Source organism: Vidua chalybeata, chromosome 1 (genome assembly GCF_026979565.1).
Source record: "Vidua chalybeata isolate OUT-0048 chromosome 1, bVidCha1 merged haplotype, whole genome shotgun sequence".
NCBI classification, from domain to species: domain Eukaryota; kingdom Metazoa; phylum Chordata; class Aves; order Passeriformes; family Viduidae; genus Vidua; species Vidua chalybeata.
In genome coordinates, this window is record NC_071530.1 from 32,487,718 (window position 1) to 32,506,464 (window position 18,747).

The following is an 18,747-nucleotide window of genomic DNA, read 5'->3' on the forward strand; positions in this document are numbered from 1 at the left end:
TGGAGGCAGAACTGAGCTAAGGCTGGCTGCTGTTGCTGCCACAGCTTTCAATGAATGAGCTCAAAATGGACCCTCTAGTGACAGCTCTGTCAAAGAATAACAATCAGATGCTCTCAACAACAACAACTTCAACATATATATTTTTGTAAGTATAAATGAACCTTAATGTGCTGACTTCAAACAAAATGAAATGCTCAAAGTTTTTAAGATGTGTGGTTGGACTGTGAACAAAATAAAAACGTTCTGCATTTCCCCCCCTATTTAGATTGCAAAGCACGATTCTCACTAGAATTGTGATGAGAACAGAATACAAAAATAGTCAGTGTTGGTGGGGAAAAAGACTGGAAAGGTAGCTCTGCCATCACCTTCAGGAGGAAAATGTCAGGGGAGTCACCATCACCCAGCAGTTCAGGTGAACTGACTCCAAAAGGAAGGGCCTGAATGATTTTGCAAGCTCACAGCTTCAGCAAGCAGAATGAAAATCATGCTATGGGGGACACACTTCAGACCTCAAAAATGAATCACCTAGAAATGGGCTTCATCACAGTCATATAAAGTCCAATTATTACCTCATGATATTATAGATGTCTCTACAAATACCTGATTTCATAGCACCAATAAATTCCTCATTTGGACATTGCATTGTGTCTCCTTTCCCAGCAAAATAAACCAGGAGTGTCTGCCTCTGAAAAGCACGAGAAGCTCTTCAGGAATGGCTTGTGGTGTAGGTGAGGTGAATGTCCTCACTGAGTGATGTTGAGTAAAATAAGGGTTGTACTGCAAGTGACAGTCAGTTTTGCCTGCGTGACTGTCCAGAGAACTGCCCTGCCACCAAAGCACTGGCAGCTCTCTCACAGCCACGATGCAAGAGTTAACACTGCTGTGGTGGAAGCAAGGTGTCCTTTTGGGATTCTGCTCAGGTGTAGCTGCTTGTGCTGTCTCAAGGAGCTACTGCTATTGCCAAAGGAAAATTAAAACAAATCTGGCTTGGCTAATAAAAGGCTATGAGTATTAATGGCTTTTTCTCAAATTGCCGGGAAGTTTCAATCTCTGATGTGATAAAGACAGATTATGTACAGACCAGTCTTATCATGCTATTTTTAAATTTTGGTATGCTAAGAAATTGCAGTCATTTACCCTGGTCTTCTGGCAGGGAGTGTCAAGAGTCGCAGTAAGAACGTGATTGTTATTTTCAAGAGAGGAAAGAACAATTCTTAGGCATTAAGGTTATTAGTTTGGACAGTAATAAAAACAACACCACTTTACAGACCCAGGTCTCAGAAGTGCTGAACATTCACAGATCAGTAAAATCAATAGCCTCTACTCAGGATTACTTAAATCTAGAACATACCAACATTCAGTGCAATTTAATACTGGTTACCTATTAGCTTTTAATGATTGTATGTATTTTGACAGAACTGCTAAGATATGTTGTTACAAATAGGAAATTCCTAACAGTGCCACACAGTGAAAAATAATCCACCCATACAAGGAAAATTATATTAACAAATGCTGCTAAGCGCAAACATATTTACAAACTAAAGCTGAGCAACAAACACATATACCAGATGTTACTGAGATATAGATAGTCTGAATTACTCAGCTGAAGTAGCTGAAATTCTGTAGAAGACTTTTTTTAGAACATGTATTTCATGATGGATATCCTAGTTCTTGAGCAAGTTGTCATGGAAGTCAGAACATGGCAGTTATGAAATTGTCTTTAAGATTCAGTGGCAAATAAAAGTTCAACAACTCCAGATAAATTTTCTCTTTCTTCTTCCACATTTGTAAGTAAGAAAGACTCTTCAGTCATACAGATAATAAAATGGAATAGTTGGAAGGCACTTCACACTGTCAAGTAACCACTTTCATCAGGAGGCAGGATTTTCTGTAAAGTGACAGAGGAAGGCCCTTCTCCTTTTTTCAGGCCAAGACTAACTAGCTGTTTCCCTTGCCTAAACCCCCTTATCTTTTCCACAGATCCCATGTTTTGCAGCAGTTGAGCTAGTTGGAAAGTGCGCCTGCACAGTCATTTTCATTTATTGTTGCTGCACTTTTGCTCCCTGACATTCCCTGCTTACCTACAGTTGTCTGCAATTTTGTCTCATCCTCTGCCTCCAGCTTGGAGGAAGCATCCTGGTTTCCTGGCAGTGAAACCCAAGCACAGAAGCAAGCCCAAGCTTTGCTCTCACAGTCCATCCACTTCCATCAGGCTCAAGGCATCTGGCTATGGAGGCTCAGCTCTGAAGTGGCACAGCCTTTTGTAGGGGTATTTGCATTGTCTGTGTCAGGCAACTTCTACAAATCCTCCTTACTCAGCTTTTATACTTAGGGCCTGTTTCTGAGACTATCTCAATATTTCTTGCTGATGTTTCTTTCAATTCTTTGATGGCAAAAATGAAAAATACAATTTTTTATTAGAAAGAGTCAAATCAGAGAAACAGAGTCCCCAGACAATTCCTGTAGCATGTAAGGTTTTTTTCCTGAGACAGGAAGTGTTACTTCAGACTGGCAAAAATGCCTCACATGTGCTCAGCAGCTGGGAGCCTGCTGATTTGTCCCTTGACATTGTACACCTCAGTGAACATGTACAACTCTTCCAGGCTTTTCACTTAACCAGAAAACAACTGAAATTGTAACTTTTTATGATTGTGTTCCACATGAGCCGGCAATGAGTCAGCGTCAGTTTGTCTAGATCAGCAATAAATCCAGAACCATTGGTTTTTTGTTTTGCCACGCATCAAATGTTGTCTTGTTGTACTTAAAGGTCCCATCAAAGCAAGTAGTGATATTTCTCAGAAAAAAACCCTGGTTGTTACTTATGAGGGAAAAGTTTTTTATTAGAATGTGTTCACAACTATTTCTACCGTTCTCCTTTGGCTAATCAATGAAATTCAGTACATTTGCAGAATGTTCCTGGCATGAATCAAGCACCACTTCAGCATGCAGGCATCCCTGGGGATGCACCTTCCTTACTGAGCAGAGATTGCCAGCAAAAAGTCACTGTCCCCTGATCACTGGGAGGCACAGCACGGAGATGGAGAAGGTGGAAGGTGCAGCAGGTGCTGCAGAACTGATACAAGTTAACCACTGGAGTTATAACAACCCTTGAGAGTAGCTGTGAAAAGCTGGATTTAAAAGAGGATCACTTGTAAAAACTGGGACATGGCTGACATTGGGGGACACTGGGACATGTTAACCAAGAACAGAGATGTCAAAGAAGTCAGCTGGCATCTTTTTTCTCTGACCCTCCCGCTCAGATGGGAGGAACCACAGAGGTGGTTTTGGATGACTTGCCACCTAAGTAATAAAAACTGTCGCCATTAAAAAGACACTAATATTTCTGCTGTAGCTTATCATAAGATGTTTCTTTAAGGATTCAGCAGGTGTCAGAGCAGAAATGCACCAAAAGAGCAGAGGATCTCAGTGCTGATAATTTGCCACTTTTGAGCTGCAGAGGTGTTAGGGTGGAGAGCCGAGGCAGTACCAACATCATTACCAAATTCTGAAGAAGCTGGGTTGTTTCTTACCCGATTCCCAGCTCTACTGCCTGCCAGCCTTAGCAGGGAGAGCAGCTCAGCAGGGAGTGACTCAGCCACACTGCTTGGAGCAGTGAGCACAGGCGCTCACGTTCACCGCGCCAATTGGCTTCACACAGTTGTGTCCACACTGCAGTGCCTCATGGGCTCAGCTTTCTTCAGGCCCACATCAGATGTGCAGCTTCCCATGCCACTTTGCACTACCACAAAGGTATTTGAGGTAATTTGTCTCCTGATTTATCTGCACCATACACTTCTTGTCAGCCTCCAGTACTCTCAAGTGAGTTCTCCACATTGCATTCCCGCTGCAAACACGTTGCATGTTACTGGTTGCCACTGCTGCTGACAAGACATGTGATACTACAGCCAGGACTCAGGATAGTTTACTCTCTGTCTGACAGTGCCACCAGCAGCTGTTAGAGTCCTGCAAGGAAAGAGGAGACTGTGGTGTGGAGTGTGTCTCTATAGGTCAAGGTTAAAGGGCACTGCATGCATACATTGTAATCTCTATGTTCTCAAGCCATGCTTTTTTCCAGATACGTCAACCACCTCTTGCCCTGCCTGCTCCTAATTCCTCTTTCAGAGTCAACAATTCCCCTGAGACTGTATCACATGAAATCTGCCTCCTTAAGCAACTGTCCTGACTTCCATGCTCCCTTGCCCAGTATAATAAAAATCCTTTAAAATCCTGTATGTGTCCTGTCCTAAACCTTACAATAACATTCCCATGTCATGGAGAGCTACTGCAGTCTGGCAGTTTCCTTCTCCCTGTGCCCTACACCTGGCCAGGCTTTTTTTTCCACTCTGAGGTACCCCTGTAATGTAAGTGCAAGCTCCCTGGTGTGGCCCCTGCATGTAGTCATCAAAAATCCAATAGAAGCAGATTGCAAGACACCCCAGCTGGTGACTGGGATAAAAAATAAGAAAACCTTTAAGAATCCAGAGAGCATTCGGCTTCAACAGGCTGAATATGTTCATTCCCTTAGGAGCGTTATAAAATACGGCCACTCTTGGCTTGCAGTAAGAACACAAGTAATTAGGAAATCTAGTGCCTGTAGGTACATTACATGCCAGCAGAGAAAGTGGCAGCAGCAGCAAGATGCAACCAAGGCAGGCTAACTAGGCTCTCTCAGGAGTCCAGAGAATATAATGGATCACTGTGTGTTTGGAGCCGATATAGATCAGCCCCTGGAACTGATACAAATCAGCCCTTTCCACCCAGACATCCAGGAAACACATTTAATTTTTTTGGCCTAATTTAGCACAAAAATATATTCTGGTTTATAGCAGAACAACTTGATTAATAGAATGTAAGTAAGATCTCTTCCTCCTCCCCTCTAACACACCCATGCAGACAGCACTCCAAAATACATTCCTTGAGGTTTCTTATCTGCAAGCAGATGTCATTCTGAAGTGAACATGTCAGGCATCCTCATCCTTCTGAGCAAAGCAAGAGATGGCTGGCTGTCACATTCATATCTCCAGGAGTTCAGTTTACAATTCAAACACTCAAACAAACACCCTCACTACATTGCAGCAGTGTTGTTAGTGAGACTGGGAGGACCTATAGTCCTGTCAAGCTGTACCCACCCCAGAATTGCTTCCCATGTCGCCACGTGTGCTCTTCCATGCACTGTCTGACTGAAGAAAAGCTGGGCAAAGGCAGATGGGGGATGCTTTCATGTTTCTGCACTTGCTGCTTTTACTCCTCAGGGACGCAGCTGAGGCAGGAGAGCAACCAGCAGGTAAGTGCAGGAGAGAGACGAGGGAATACGGTTGTCAGACTGTGGCTACAGGTGCTCCTGGGAGGCTTCTCACCCAAATGCTAAACTGCCATCTCCATTCCCTGAGGTCTGATGAGCTCAAAACTCACAGCTGTATTCTCATCGCTGGTTTTGTGCCTCAGGAAAGCAAGTTGTAATTTTGTGGAAGTATCAGTGATAAATCTGCCCCATTACTCCCATTTCCTCTGGTCCTCCTGGTGCCTCCCAGCCGATATGGCTCAGAAACGCCACCTCACCAGAGCTCTGCCAGCAGAAGCAGGGAGAGGGACTGTGAGCACGAGCACCGAGTCTGGCAAAGAGCACACTCTGTAACAGATGACTATGGGCTCTTTTACTCTGGTAATCATAATAATACATTTTATTTATATAGCACCTATTTGCATGGCAATAGGCGCAATATGTGTGTTTCAGTGAAATGAGACATGACAGCAAACAGATTAAAAACTACGATTCATCTTGAAATGAGGGAAAGCAATCAAATGAATCACAGAGCCAAGCAATGGTAAATCATTCTTAAACCAGCATAATAGCAAAACAAATGAAAAATACAGTGTACAATGCTTTTCCCTTGTCTGATGGCAAATGCTGAATGACATTGCCAAGCTTATTCAGAAACAGAGCCTGGTTTACCATTAAATTTCATGGAAACCCTTAAAGGGGGAATTATGTAAGTGCAACTTCAGTTTTGCATTAGCTATGTGCTAAACCCAGTATACACATGGGTTTGGACCCTTGCAAAAACCATTATCTTCTAATCCTGGCATCATTCATCATGTCACAAGAATACATGAAATGTGTTTTCCCAAACTTTAAGCCCCTTCAATTTTAATGGATTTAAAATTGGAAAATAATAGAGAAGAGCCTATTAATATTCAAACTCCATTTTCTCATATGGAATCCTTCAGCTTCCTCAGCCCTAATTAGTTTTTCTGAGGCTTGTCAGTTGCAGGCAATATCAACACTCTAGTCATCTCTTCTGCCTTCTCCTCCCATGTCCTCACCCATATTTGTTATTCCTACCCTCCTCTTGCCAGAGTGTCAAGCATTCTCCATGTTCATTTCTCCTAATGACTCATCTTCCTGTAAGGAACCAAAAAAATGACACAGCAGTCTATGTACAAATGAAAGAATCTTAACCTCAGGACATGAAAGAATCTGATTTTTTTTTCCAGTGGGAGGGTCATGCATCTAATGCCCCATAAGATGCTGGCTGGGTTGCAGGACCAGAGCAAGAGAAACTCTTCATTCATTCAAATTTCTTACTATTTGACTTCAGCTGTGATCAATGTGCTGATCACTTCAAAAGAAAGCTAGGCTTTTCCTTAGAATTTGCATTTTTAGACTTGCATGTTCCTGCTTATTATGTTTCTCTACTGACAAAGCTCTTCCCAACTTATTATGAGACATAAATATTTCAAATAAGCAGTGGAGTATAAGACTAGAAATCCTCCTGGCAGGTGACTGGATCTACCACATATTAAAATGTAGCAGACAGAGAAACATTTCTGTCAATTTAGAAAAGACATATTAAAACTCAAATTAGCAAGGCTGCCCTTTCCTGGGCTTGTAAATGTATATATCTGGATGTCAGGAAAAGGTATTAACACATGGGCAGCTTTTTACCCTGTTAGCAGCTGTCCAGCTATGGTTCAATCATGCTGCATAAAGCTGATGGCAAAAGTCTCCTTGACTTCACATGCCAAAATGTTTAGTTATTATTTTAATGTATATTCTCCAATTGCTTAGAGAGAAGAGAAAATATCAGCATGATTCAGGATATTTTAGGAAAAAAATGCAAGTGCCTTAAGCCCAATGGGTGCCCTCTGTTCCTTGCCACTGCACTACTGTTAAATTAGGTTCTGACATAACACTCAATGGAAAGATGTGGGTGCCAATAAATAATGTGTGTAATTAAGCTGAGGCATTGAAATGTCTGTCTCTCCTGATCTTGGCCCAGAGACTGGGAGGCTGTGCTCTGTGATAAGCACTGTGCTCTGTGATAAACACCTGAGCTCCTAAAGTCAGTGTGGAGGCAGAGATGGCTTGCTAGGAGAGGATTTGCAGCAGTAAACAGAGAGCAGGAAGGCACCTGACAGGAAATGCTCTGGCCATGCACCAGTCTTTCTCACCACAAGCTCACATCCCTTGCCCGGGTGTCTCTAGCTGTTTTACAGGGACATGAGCAGCACCTGGTATTTTCCATTAGAACAAGACAGAGGCACCAGGAAGAAAACAGTTTGTGGAGAGGAAGGTCTCTGTTGAAAGAACCCAGCTAAAAAAGCTCACTGTGAGTTTTCAGACAGGATGTAGGAAGACTTCCATGGTCACTTTCAGCAAAGCTGAATCAAAGCCCAAGCTGGCTGAGCTCAGGGGTGCAGTCATAGAGCTGTTAGCTGGTACCTACTCCCTTGGGGGTACAGAACGATGTACATGTCATCTACAGAACATCTGTACATGTCAAGCAGATGTTTCTGTGGACCAAGGACCTGCAAACTGCCAAATGCAAATAGAAGATGTTTGCAGTGCTGCTGCACAGACATGATTGCAATGCTCCTCCCTCTCCAGCCCTACAAGCACTGTGCTGCTGGCATCTTATCCGAGAAGAATACTCTGCTCTGGTGCAATCATATTTTTTTCCAGCGTTTTGCAAACCCAGTAGACTCATTTCCTGACAAAGTTCAGCAGACCCCAATTTGGAAAATATTTTTGAAGAATCCTGTAAGAAATATGGTGTGACTAAGGTGGAATCTTAGTTTAAGCAGTCTGTTGTGTGATTGTTTTCAAGCATTTTTCAGCACAAAAGCGCTCACCATCTGCTTGTAAGCTCCTGCTGAGACTCAAAGGGTTCTGCTTTGAGGTGTCCTTCAGTAAGGAGCTGCTGTGTTAAAGCAAGGGTTAACTGTTCAAAAGATCAACTTAAGCAAGACACAATTCAAGCTAACCTAATGATCACACTTGGGTCAAAACCATCATATGTAGTAGGGCTGAAGAAGCAGAAGGAAGAGCATCGGTGTATGGAGATATTTATAACTCTTCTTTTTGACTGACATTAATTAACTTGCCAACTGGACTAACTCACAATGAATCAACATCCTGCAGAATTGCAATGTTCCACCCAAAGTGGGAATATACTTTGCTACTGAGCTGTCAAACACATATTTATAAAACACCATGATGCTGGAAAGTGGTTCTGCAGTGTGAAGCAGTGCAGATATGAGCTATACATCTCAGCTGCAGTATCATATTTTTTTTACTAATTTGGTTATTTTACACTTTTTGCCTTTATATTTGTCTTTCAAAAAGTAGTAAGACACAACAAAAAACACATATTAGAAAAAATTGTGAGGAACATCTTGGTATATGTTTTTGTCACAGTAATGCTATTTGGTGATACTGAAATGTATAGAGAATAAGAAATATTACTACTCAAATATGCTGGCTTAGGATACCATACTAAGGAATTAAAAGTTAATATTTTGACCACAACAGTCATTCTACATTTTCATATTAAAACTACAGAAACATTTTGAAAAATTTTAACAGGCTAATTTGAAAATTAAACATAGGCATTGTTCATTCTGTACTTTGCCCGTTTTTTATTACCTACCAGAATCTACATACATGGTTGTTTAATTGGAATGTCTGTCTTAATCACCAGTATTTTGATTCCTGAAAGACAACAGTCAACTGTATGTTATTAAGATTCAGATTAATTTGGAAGGAGGAAGATAATTACAGGTCAGTCCTGCCTTCAGTTTCCTATCATAATTTAAAACTGTTAATTCTGATTTCCACTGATGCAAAGCAGTTAAAAAATTTTGGAGAAAATACTTCTTAAATAGGAAAGATTCTTTTAGAGCAGATATATTTTACATAAAATATTTCTGGTAGAAATTAATTTCCTGATCCCAAAAAATGGATGGAGTTTGCATCTCCTACTGAATTTAATGAAAGCTGATGGAAATTTTGTGACTCTGTGAGTCTGTGACTCCGTGGATTAGGTCTCTAGCAGAATTAGAAGGGGAACACAGGGTGTAGAAGCTTTTGGATGCTGTTCATCTTATCTACCTTGAATATTGCCAGTTTTCAAGGTTTCATAAGAGGTATAAAAACAGAAGGATTAGAACCATATTTTGGCTGCCGAAGTTATTGGTGAAATTTGATAAAAGACATTTGAAACATGGTAAAAACTATTGCAGGTTATCAATAAAAAAGGTAAGAAACAGATAATGTCCATGTGCCGTGTTCTTCATGTCTCAAAAGCTTCTAAGTGCTCTTCTCTCCTTAGGGTAGCTTTCAGTTCTCTAGAGTATAAATGAGGCATTCTCTTGCTGAGAACAGTGTACTATTTTGTCAATTAATAACATCTGTAAACACCCACATTTAATGACAACTGCAATTCATTTTCAGCTTCAAAACAGAATTTGTGATTTTCACTGTGAGAACAATGACAAGAATGTGAAGATGATGAAAAATGCAATCTATTTTGTCCATACATTTTTAATAAATGAAGCACATATTACAGTGAACTATTTTTATATTTTTTTCATCTGTGATGTTATAGTGTGTAGGTACAAAATCCATCAAGATAATACATTAATGTTTAACAGTTAGCACATCAAACTCTGCTCTGAATAAACAGAGATGCTTTTACTAACTTGACTCTCTCCAACGTTTCTTTATACTGTCAGAACTTACTTACTTCACTCTATTTTTGAAGCACTAATGTAATCTTTTTTTAATGCACTAGAAAACTCAAAAGCCTTGCCATACTTTTAAGTTATCACAGCATACAAGTTTGGGATAATTTATTGTTATATGCTCATTAAGATCTGATAAAGTACTAGACACAAATATAAACATCTAAAACTTCATATACTAAGCCAAAAAGTATGTATTGAGACCAATAGAGTAGCGGGCACACTTAGAACATTTCTAAATTAATCTGTTCTGGCTTAATAGTTTTTCCTTTTTTTCCCAGTATCTGTAGAAGTTGTGGCAATGTAATTCTGAACTCTGCGAAGACTGACTGAATCATGACTGGATAAGGAAACCTCAATGCATTGAGTTGAAACTGCTGTCATTGTTAGATATCCACAGAGAGGACACTTGAGATACTTGAGAAGCTTTGTGAGGTGTTAGTAGGCAATTCTTCTTAGTCCTGCCCCTTCTGAAGAAAAGCCAAAGAGCTCAGGGAGAAGGCCTTGCAGGAACTAAGCTTTGAGGCTGCAGAAGCTCTTGGTGAGAAATGCATCAGCTGGCTCAGCTGACTCAACTGCTCTGTTACTTCTTTCCTATCATCTGGGAAGAACAAGAATACCTCAACAGCAAAGCTCCATGGAAAGTCTGGAGAGAGCTTACCTATCCAGCTGTCTACCCATATGTCTCTCTATCCCTAGCTCATGGCTGAAGTATTTATGTACTAGTCTAGCTGGTTTATTATGGGAGTTAAAGGTTGCAATGGCAGTAATTCAGATGCCAACAAGGAGGCGTATGAAGTCCACCAGATGACATCAAGCATGTAAGACATCTGTGTAGAAATGACACTGAAGATGAAGGAAGATCTAGAAGAGGCTGGCACCTTCTGGAGAGACAGCTGGACACCATGCAGGCCGCCTGCAGTGTCAAAAATGTCTTAGTTTAGGCAAGATTCCTACCTCATATGACTCACAACTTTCCATGAAGTTCTGTGTTATCAGGGAGAAATGCCACAATTTGCCAGTTCTCCCAACATGTATGGAACACAGTGTTCTCATCCATTTTTTTAGGCCAAAAGCAGTCAATATGTTCTCAGTGAAATGCAGCTTGTTTCACTCCATAATATACTGCAGAAAGACACAAGATGCCATGTTTTAATGGCCTATTAAAATGCACCTACTGTGCTTCAAAAAGCTCCAGATTGGGAAACTTCAGCTACCCAAAACTATACTAATGGTCAAGCAATACATGCCTTATTGTGTGCTATTCCTATAGTAATTTGGTTGTGTAATATTTATCAATAAACATCAATTGTAATGAAATCTATTTTAATGAGTTCATACTCCTATTTATGGAAAAAATAGATTTCTATAAAAGGAGAGGGCTTCTAGTGCACTCTACAATGATATTTTAAAACTGTCATTTTAAAATAGTACCCTGGAAATGTAAGTGATAATCAGAAATCATATTTGCTGGGCTAAGATTTCTGTTAAATAGAAATCAAACTCAAGAGTTTAGTTTAGATGATTGCAAATTTGCACTTGGTGATTAATACAACACTAAAAAGGTAGGATTTCTCAACATTCCTTTTCCCTTATGCAGAGGTAAAAAGGTCATGCTACAGAAGATAAATGTACAAAACCATATGCTCCCTTCTGCTTCCCTGAGTGGAAGAGAGAAGACAGCTGCATATTGAGGCAACAGGGTGGATCCCAGTAGGGACTGACAGCTCTGTGCTGGCTTTTAGTTCAAGATATAAACACTTCTCTTACCCTGGAAGGGCTAATTTATGTCATACTCCCTATGATGATTTGACACTCCTTTCTTCCTAAAGTTGGTCTTACTCCTGAGACTGTTGAAGGACACAGAAAAGGGTTGTGTTTGCTCTAAGTGGCAGAGGTCAGCCTTCACCACTGGGGAAAGAATGCAAACCTTGGATGGACTCAAACTTCTAAGAAATTATTTCAATTTTCTTTTAAGAGCTGATACCTGCATTTGAAGTTTGGCATTGGAAGCCTGATTTTGACATTGACTGCTTTGCATTTAATTAAATGCAATTAATTTCCAGCTTGAGGAACAGGCATTTTAGCTGTCACACAACCTCAGCCACTGGCTTTACCAGTAGTAGTGTGTGTAAACATGAACTCTTGTAAGCAATGGTACTGGTGATTTGAGAGTGGAAGCACCTGTATAATGGTTGTACCTGGCCTTGCTATAAGTCACTTTTGTCCTGCCTTGGAGCCTTGTCTTGCATTCTTCAGGCACAGACAGGAATCTAGATGAGATATAAATTCAGAAACGTGCAACAACAATCAGATTGTAATTAGAAGAAATCACATGGCCTTGTGACCTGGCCAAATTCTGCATACACCACTTTCAAAAATTCAGCCAAGAGCTGAATACTTTACTTCTCTTATTTTTTTTTTTCTGAAACAGCTGTGCACTGTTGAATATCAATGGCATGAACTCTTTTCTTCCCCCTTCCCCTCTCCAGATTCCAGTGTTTGACTAATATACAAATAGATAGTATCACTGCAAAACGTGTATGAAAGTTTATAAAGTATTTTGGACCATAGGAGGTTGAAGTCCAATACACTACAAGGTTGCAGGCACCTACCACTATTATTTACCTTTGTTTTGAGTAATCTTATGCCTGGGAAACTACTGCTGCCAAGTTCCAATTTTGATCGAAGACTTATTTAATTTTTGTTTGCTTTGGGGTTTTTTCTTTAATGAGTAACTAGATAGGGAAAAGTGCTATTTAAAATCCATGGCAGTCTGTTAATAGAAAAAATAAGGGATTTTTACCCTTGTCTGACAGGACTAACTCAGCTGTGTATTCCAGGCATTGCTGCTTCTAAATTTTGCTTTAAAGAAGAGTCTTGAATGTCACACCATAATGAAGAGGTAGAGAAGAAGCCCTGTGATGTGTACACGGCTTTTGAAAGGCATAAAAATGCTCTAGAACACCTAGGAGGGGGTCTGCTAAAATCTAAAGTCAAAACAAAAATGAGAACCCTCTAGACAATGAACAGAAAATCAACCATGTCAACAGCCTTTGTCCTGTGAGAAGCATGAAGTAACTAGCCTGTACTTCCCCTTTGGCAGGTGCAGCCCCATATTAGTCAGCTTGCTCTCAGTTGCCTCTTCTGCCATAAATTTGTCTGATGCAAAGGAAATGAGAGTTTTTTCTGTAGCTCCCACAGACAGATTTTTATTGTACAACTCCATACATCTGTATTCTAACCATCCCCATTCACCAAAGTAAATTGCACAAAGAGGTTCAAGAGGCCATTTTTTTCCTTTGGCTTTCCAAAATCCACTCCACAGCAACAATGGTGTTTTGACTGGACATAAAACTCAGAACAAAAGGATGCCATTAGTCCTACATGCCAATTTTTCTCAATTAAGCAATTTTGTAAAGAAATTAACTGCAGGAACAAAAAATACAAGTTTGGGGACTGTTTAGACCATACAGTACAAGTAATTAGTCTTTAAATGGAGATATTGTGTTACATGTGCCTACAGTAATTTTTTTTTTTTTAAGCCTGGTATGCTGTAGTGCCCATAATTAGATTTCTTTCAAATACTTTTAGGACTTATAGGATTGGCGCAATTCTTAAAATTACATATTATAGTCTTACAAGCATTTGAAAATTAGAGAGGAAATGGAAGTTATGTAAGATCAATACTGACAGAACAATTCCTGAATTGCTCTTCCCACGGTATCATATTTGTCATGAGAATTTGATCTATAAATATGGTTCTAAGTAAAATGAGTCCTTTCTAAAAAGAAAAATACCTAATCAGCAGTTGTTTTCCTCTTTGTTCTCCTTTCCAATCCATGTATCTATTAAAAGCACCTCATATTTTGTTCTTCAGTACTTGGTCTTTATTCTCTCATTCAGACAGCAAAGTGTCTTCTGATGCTGCTGTCATCTTTGCCAGACTGACCTGTAGGTTCTGTTAAATGAATTTGCTATGGCAGATAGCAGGGAACAGGCAGCACTGCTTCCTACTGACACTGTTTATCTTCTACTAGATTTTCACTGGAGACACAATTTTTTGCTGGCATCCCATTGAGCTGGAGACATGAATAGCAGTGTATTTTGTCTTGAGAAGATTCGGAGCCAAAGAATCTGGGGAAAGAGGTGTCTTTTGTAGCCAGAGCTACAGGTGCTTTTGTAGCTACAGAGCAACATCAATTTAAGGAAGAGGACCTTTCCGTAGACGCTGCTAATTTAAAGTTAATTTTTCTGTTGTAATGAATGGTTCTTTCTGCACTCAGCTAACTATTAATTTGGCCTTGAAGAATGAGGATACAGAGCCTCTCTGGCAACACTTTCTGTAAGGAGAGCACTGTTAGGAAATGAGCTGAGTCTACTTGTGTAGGCTGCTGAGCTGTGGCTTTTCTGATATGGTTAGGTTCACAAATGACTTGATTCCCTGGAGTTTATTTGAAATTTTTAATTAAAATCCTCTCCATTGGTACTCTGATTTTATTGAATGTGACAAAAATATCTTGGGAGTTGATTTTTCTTTAAACTACAGTCCCTTTACAGCTGTCACATAGTGTAAAATAATTTTTAAGTGTGTGTAAATGACATCATTTTAGCAATGTAAAGGAAACCTTTGGGAAAATGAGAATGTCTGTATTATGTTTTTCTGGAATTTCATCTTTGTGTGTCTGGACTGAAGACAAGATGGTGAAATAGGAGAATTTCTACATTTTCTTTAAAGAAATTATTTTCAGATATGAGTATCTTGTCAAGACATCTCATACGCATTATTTTCACAATCTTGTCATTCTTCTCTTTCACTTTGGGGGCCCCCTTCTCCAGAAGGCTATGGAAACTATGGAAAGGAAAAAAAAACTAAGACATTTTCTCGTGGCCAAAAAAGACTCCAAGTATGCAAACTTTCTTCCTAAAGCAGAGAAACCAGAAGTGCACAGTTGGTGAGGCCAGGAGGAGAGGAAACAGTGGGGAGTATGGAACTACAGCCAGCTTGTTGCTGCACAGCTGGGCAGCTGTGGCTTGGATTCTGGTCATGCAAGTATAATTTAAGATTTATCATTGTATTGAATAACCTATACATACCAGAACTTTATTCACTGCAGAAATAGGTGAACTCATTGAGTCACTGTATCATTCTGTGAACTCATTGAGTCACTGTATCATTGAGTAATCATTGAGTAATTCAGATAGGAAGGGAAGCCTGGGGGTCTCTAGCTCAACCTGATGGTCCAAGAAAGCACAACTGTGAGAGCACACCGGGTTGCTCCAGGTTTTATCCATGTGAATCTTTAAAACCTCCAAGGATGGAGAATTTATGACTTATTTTGGCAAACATTTCTACTGCTTCCCGTTGTGAAACAGGTTTTCTTTGCCTACAGACTGGATTTCTCTTGGTTTCATTTTATCTATTTTTTCTTATCTTTCAGTCATGCACCACTGAGGAGCCTGGCTCCATCTCCCCAGTAACCCTCCTTGCAGGCACTGCCAGACTAGTGTCATGTCCCCCTCGAAGCCATCCCTTCCCCAGACTGAACAAGCCCAGCTCCCTCAGCTTCTCCTCACTGGCCAAGTGCTCCAGCCTCCAACCATCTTGGTAGCCCTCTGCTGAACTTGGTTCACTTCATTCAATATCTTTCCTGTAGTGAGGGTCCCAAAGCCCCCCAAGTGGGTGCAGTATTTAAATGTAGTCTAGCAAAAATAATGGGGCAATAATATACTGACTTTCCTCCTATATTAATAAAGCCTTGGTTTCTGTTGATCTTTTTTGCTGCCAGAGGACACCGCTGGCTTATGTTCAGCTTGCTGTCTACCAACACCCCCTGGGCCTTTTCACAACAACTGCTGCCCAACCATGCAGCCTGAATTTCCCCCCAGCCTGAATCAGTGCAAGAAGTTGGTCTACGTCTGATGCAGGACTTGACTTTTGTCCTTGCTGAATTTCAGGAGGTTTGTGTTGGCCCATTCCTTCAGCATGCAGAGGTCTTCCTGGAGGGCAGCCTTCCCACTCAGCATTTTAATTGTACCCCAACCTGCTCTCATGTGTAAATCCATTGAGCAACCATCACTGTGACATTTCCTCCAGGTCATTCTTACTGATGTGAAACAGGACATGTCCCAGACCAGACCCTTGTGGTGCTCCACTTGTTGCTCTTGTTAGTGTCCTCATGGTCCACTAACCACTGCCCTCTTGGCCTGACCATCCAATCCAAGCAGTTGTCCGCTCATCCAGACTGAAGCCCATGAACTTAGGTAAAAGGACATTGTCAGAGTCAGTGTCAGAAACCTTGCTGTAGTTTATTAAGGTATTTTCTGCCTTGCTTAGGTCTTGACATCCACAAATCCGGCCATTTTACCATATACATTTTTCAGGCTGGTTAGACATAATTTACTCTTTGTATATCCATGCTGTTTCTGGTCACCTTCTCCATGCGTTTAGAAATGTGTTCCGAGAGGACTAGCTCCAGGACTTTACCAGTTACCTAAATGAGTCTGGCCTTCCAGTAGTTTCCCAAATCCTCCTGTTGGACTTTTCTGAAGATGGGTGCAAATTTGTCTTTTTTTCTTTTGTCAAGGACCTTCTTTGATCTCTATTACTTTTCAAACACTGCAGAGAGCAGCCTTGTAAAGACACCAGCCAGCGCACTCAGCTCTTTCAGGTTCAAACCATCTGGGTTGCATGAGCTGAGTTCTTGCAAGTAATCCCTGTCATGATTTTCATCTACTGCTGGTACTTCTCTTTTTCCTTGCATGGAAGCCTGGGAGACCTTGCTAGTGAAGAATGAAAGAAAAAAGGCATAGACCACCTAAAACAGCTGTGTCTGCCATCACTAAATCATCCCAGTTATTCAGTTACAGAACACTGTCATGGTTCAGCTCTATGGATTATTTGTGCCTAACTATATTCAGGAGGATATTGTAGACAGTAGATCCTTTAGTGAACTTGTTACTGATATTCAAGGAGGAAACAAAATTATTTTTTGATTCAATTTCATTTAGCTGAGCCTTCCACAGCTCATGGCCATACATTCTAGTGAAAGAAAGGGGTTGGATATTCTTTATATAAGAAAGAGAAGCACTTTTGCACCTGTGAAGAAATCTTGAAATGGTCTTTATGTAAGCTCTTCTTACGTTTTTAGATTTTTTCGTCATTTAGGCCAAATTTCAAGATGGGGATGAGGCTGTGTTTTGGTTGATTTTTTCCCTGCTCTGAACAGTGTGTAGGCTGAGAGTTGAGAATGCATATAAGTTTTGCACAGGGAAAAAGTATAGGTCACCTGAAAATAATTAGCACTTCTGAAATAACTGTCTTTGTGTTTGAGGTATAGCTCATAAAAAGCGACTTGTTTTCATAATATAGGTTTTTAAAGAATGTTGTTCTGCTGTCATGCTTCCTCCACCTTGTGAGGAAAAACCCCACCAACTCATAAAGAGTATCACATAGAGAAATAAGTTTTGCAGAAAAAATAGCTAAATATTTTCAATTGCATCTAATATAATTTCTCGGATACACACACTGATGGGATATAAAATACAAATATACACACAGAACACCTACAACAATATGTTCAGGCAATTAAAGAAAATGAAGGGTACTTCCCAAACTAAATATTCAAAAAAATATGTCAATTCAGCTGCTAGCTAAAAACCCATCATCATTTGGGACTACGTCTTTCTGCCTACACTGCTGCAAAAATGCAAATTCTGTAACGTCACTGACCTAATGAGAGGGAAATGTGCACTTGCAACCTGCAACAGCATAATCAATGCGATTCCTGTGTCCAGTCAGTGACAGCTATTTTTGAATTGGGCTAGCAGTCACAGGTGGAAGAGTTTTTGACAGATTTCCAACAGTAACATACTTAAGTAATCATATTTCAGGGATTTTTTTTTTTTTTTAAACCCAAGAATTGTAATTCTAAAACTCTGTCAGTGTAGAGGAGCAGAAGTGGCACAAGAAAATAATGCTCTTTTCTCTGTTGGGTCAAGTACAGCCTCTGTTCTCTGATAATGGCAAAAGCTTGCTGCTTTAGAAGGCTGTACCTATGCTCCCCAATAATAACCTTGCTAATTGTATAGTGTTGTATACAGTGGAAAGATTTTTCCTGACCCTGCAGGGAGCAAGTGCTGTGAAGCATGAGATTTGATTAGCCTTATTATCTTAGCCTGCCCAGTTACCAATGTTGTAAGCTGCCATGAAATTATCCACCCCTTTTAAAAATAAAGCCATACTATTTGTCTTCATTATCTCCTTCTATGGAATTGAATTCCACATGCATACAGACCTCAGTGATGAAAATAGCACAGGAATTACACATGTAGCCTTTTAACTCTGTAGGTACTGTTTTCTTTTATTCTTTCGTACCACCTTTCCATGTAAATTGACATTCTCCTAAATATTGTGGGTTTGATCACCTGCTCCTGAAAGAAAATTGGTTTTATTTTACTGTCAATATTTGTAATTACCTATGTGATCTTTTAATGAGTTACTCTGGAGCAACTCATAGCTTGGAAAATTATGTAATTTCTTAGAAATTTTGCTGTATTTGCTGGATATTTTTTTAAAATGTTCTATGATGTTTTGCATACTGAAATGAAAACAAACTACACACAAAAAAATAATTAAAATAATAATAATGATAATGATAATTAGAAATTCCCTAGCTCATTTCTTTGGCACAAAAAAACTTAGTAAAAATATTTTGGATGGTA